General features: G+C 48.8%; 1 pseudogene; it reads right to left on the minus strand.

Moving 5' to 3' along the window:
- Positions 1-951: 951 nt before the first annotated feature.
- Positions 952-3,733, minus strand: LOC101425748 (ataxin-7-like protein 2; annotated as a pseudogene).
- Positions 3,734-4,043: the final 310 nt, after the last annotated feature.

Raw genomic sequence — 4,043 nt, forward strand, 5'->3', positions numbered from 1 at the left:
ACCTTTACTGCAGGTCTTTATTTCTTTATGCTGTTTTTTAATTTTTTTAAAATGTTACATTAAAAAAATATGAGATCTTCATATACCCCCCACCCCTCACCCCACTCCTTCCACATCAACAACCTCTTTCGTCATTGTGACACATTTATTGCATTTGGTGAATACATTTTGGAGCACTGCTACACCGCATGGATGCTGTTTTGAACCACTGTCTGGTACCATTTCCTTTCAGTCTGAAGGACTCCCTTTAGTATTGCTTTGTAGGCAGGTCTCGTGATGATGAAATCCCTCAGCTTTTGCTTATCTGAGAATGCCAATCTCTCTCTCATTTTTGAAAGAGTCTCACTGGATATAAAATTTTTGGTTAACAGTTATTTTCTTTCAGCACTTTAAGTATTAATATTTCATTGTACTCTCTTTTTGGTTTCTAATGAGAAATTGACACTCAATGTAATTAGGACTCCCTTGTATGTAACACATTCATTTTCTCTTGTTGCTTTCAGAAATCTTCTTGCCCTTTGCATTCGATGTTTGATCAGTATATGACGGGGTGTATTTTTCTTCATGTTTATCTTGTTTGGTGTTCTCTGGACTTCTTCCTTTGCTAAGCTTAGTAAGTTTTCTGTCATTGTTTCTTTGAATATTTCTTCTGCTCGTTCCTGCCTTTCTTCTTCTGGGACTCCTATAATATGTATATTCATATCTTTGATAGTGTCCCATAGGTCTCTTAAGCTATTTGCACTTTTAATAACTATTTTTTTCTTTCCTCTCTTCAGCCTTGCTCATTTCGTGTGTCTTGTCTTCAAGTTCGCTGATTGTTTTTTCTTTTTTCTTCCTTTTCTATGTCTCTGTTTTTATATTTTCTTAGCAACAACAGAGCAGGGAGACAGTCTTGAGGTATTTTAAAGAGTTTTTTTTTCCTTAAAAAATAATATAAAATTACAAAAAGCGTCAGCATCCTGGGGCCCAGATCTGGAGGGGCAGCTCCATCTCAGTGGGTAGGCACCGTCCTGTTAACAGCTTTTGAGTTCCATGTGGAGCACTTCTCTCCAAAGGGACAGGCTTCTTGCAGTGCACTGAGCAGGCTGCAGTGGCAGAAGCGCCAACCTGACAGTGCCTGGCCTTTATGGGCCAGCAGTAAGTAGCCAGGTTTTTCCGTTTCTTGGCTACCTCCTCCTCAGAGAGGCAGGTTGTTGACAGGGCCATGGCTGGGTGTCCAGCTGCTTCTGGTTCCCCAGCTGAGAAGCCTTGCCATTGTGGGGGGTTGATGAGGGGAACCCTGGCAGTCTGGGAGTCCTGCCTTCTTCGTTCTTGGCCCCATCACCCCATTAAGCCCCATGCCAAGGGCTGCTTTAGTCTTAGCAGAGAGGCCCCAGCACCCAGACGGCTTGCCTTTTCCAGTGGACGCAGGTCCGTTTGAAAGTGCTGGGCCTGGGGGATAGCTTCCATTTTTCAAGAAGGGCCTCCACCTCTGCCCCGTCCTTGCCTTTGGACCACTTGCTGGCCTTGGAAGGTGGGAGCTTGCTGAAGGAGGGGATGGTGTGTTGGTGGGCAGTGGCGAGGGGAGGGCCTGGCTCCTGCCCACGCCCTCCGCCCAGCACACGTGTGTCCGCTGCCTAGCTGGGGACAAGGCTGTCCTTGATGGGGGTTGTGGAGGCTGGGCAGGCTGGTCTGGGGGTGAGCCTGGAAGGTGGGGTCAGCTGCCCATGGAGGAGGGGCCCAGGGGGCAGATAAGGGGGAACCGACAGGGTGGGATGGAGGGTCAGCTGCAAGCAGGATCTTCTACATGTATGGTGAGGCGCCGTTCCAACGCAGAGCTAAGTGCCAAGCAGAACCGGTTCAGCCGGTGGCTAAACACGTAGCATCCTGGGCTCAATAACGGGCTCCCAAAGGTGCAGAAGACCTGTGCCTGCGGGGCCAGGTTACAAAGTAGCTGTCGGGGGCAGGTGGATGTCATCAGATGTCCCCTCCTGGTCACTGTCCTCGCTGGAGGCCTGGGCCCCACCACAGGGCAGGGGGAAGGGGAAGGGGCCTGGGTCCCCATCACCATCCCTGGGCCTTCATCATCTAACTCACTCTCAGAGGAAGCTGGGACCTGGCAGTGCACAGGATGGGTAGGTCTGCTTGGCATGAGCAGTGAGGGTGCTGCTGGAGCAGCTGCAGCTGTCACCACCTGGACTGAGGAAGGGGCTCCTGGGAGGGGCACTTGAGAGTTGGCTCCTTGTGCCCTGTGCTCTTTTCCTTGGGAGACTCCTCTTTGCGGGAGTTGGCCTTCAGTTCTGCCACCAGAACATCCAGGTCCCTGGCCTGGCCCTGGACCTCTGGGCGCTGGTGCACCGAGTGGATCTTGTAGTGAGCAGGCGGGGACAGATCTCGTAGGTCTCTGGGTTTATCAGCTCTCACTGTCTGTTGAGGTTGCACTGCTCCTGAGCCATTTTCCCACGTGTTTTTTGGAGGGGCCCTTGTTCCACCAGGCTCCTTTTCATGGGGCTATCTTCAGCTGGTGACTGGGGCCCTCACTGGGGGTTACCTCAGTGCTCTCCCTGCCAGTAGGTTCTTTAGAAGGGGGAGCCAAGGGGTTTATTCCAGAGGAGTCCTCGGCAGGGCTGCCTGGCTGGCTGAGGAAAGAAGAAGGCAGGGCTACCCTGATTCTGTGCCCATTGGATTTTGGGAAACTGGACATCTTCTCCAGATTCACCACAGGCATGAAAGGGCAGGGGTTGTCCTTCTAGGTCTTCTCAGGAGGCTGGTGGCCATGGCTCTGGGACCCCTGGCCCTTCTCCCTGGAGGAGGTTTTTAAAAATTAAATTAAATTAAATTATTTAAAGTATATACTTAGATTACATAAATGTGACATAAAAAATATAGAGGTTTCCTGTATGCCCCGATCCCTATTATCTCCCACATTTTCCACATTAACAGCATTCTTCATTAGTGTGGTACATTTGTTATAATTGATTAACATGTTTTGGAGCATTGCCACTAAGCATGGACTATAGTTTACATTGTAGTTTACACTCTCTTTTGGCACAATTTTGTAGGTTATGGCAAGATATATAATGGCCTATATCAGTTGTTGCAATGTCATTCAGGACAATTCCAAGCCCTGAAAGTGCCCCCATATTACACCCTGGAGGGGGTTTTGATGGAACCTGGGGCCCTACAAGTTGGGCCCTGCCCATTGACTGCAGCTGGGGGGGGGGCGGGGGGCTGCTGGTGGGGGTTGGGCCCGGGTATAAAGCTTGCTGAGGGGCTCATGTCTTCTTTTGCAGTGCTTCTGGAAAGCTTGAGTCTTCACCACTTGGCTGCAGTGGTTAAACACAACCAAACAGAAGTAGTCACAGGCAGGATAGAGCCCGAAGATGGACACGTCTGCAATGACAGAAGCCCTCGTCACGGGCCTTCTTTAATGGGGTCATGGCATTCAACTTCTTTGTGATTTTGCTACTGTCCTCCAATTTTGCCCCATAGCATTGTCAAAGTCACACCCAGCTTTTCTTGTCTGGGATTGGTATGATGGCCATAGACTGGAGAAATTGCTGTTTTGGCATCTTCAAAGTCCTCTTGGTCAGCTAGGCAAGCCTTCTGCTCCTTAGGGGTCTCTGGGCAAGGGTGGCCCTTATACTTCAGTTTTGTCAGCTGTAGGCAAGTTGGCCTGCTTCACCCATGAATGAGCCCCAGCTCTGTCCTGAAAAGTCAAGACTCGATGGCACCGCGATTCCAGAGGTTCCATTGCTACCGCAAAGCATTCATGCATTGCCCTGATTGTTATTATTATTATCATTATTTTGCCAGGTTGAATCTTTGCTTGAAACTCTTCTGGGAATTTTTTCATTTCATTTGTAGTGGTCTTTAACTCCAGTAGTTCTTCTTGGTTCTTGTTTAAAATCTCTACCTCCTTGGGAAGATTCTCATATTGCTCATTCATTTTTCCCTGACATCCATTAGTTCTTTCTCTGTACTTTTTCTTCATCTCCTTGCCCCTGCCCCCAAATATGTCTACATTCTGGTTTTCATTGGTATTTTCTGGATTTTTATCCACT

Source organism: Dasypus novemcinctus, chromosome 6 (genome assembly GCF_030445035.2).
Source record: "Dasypus novemcinctus isolate mDasNov1 chromosome 6, mDasNov1.1.hap2, whole genome shotgun sequence".
Lineage (NCBI taxonomy): Eukaryota > Metazoa > Chordata > Mammalia > Cingulata > Dasypodidae > Dasypus > Dasypus novemcinctus.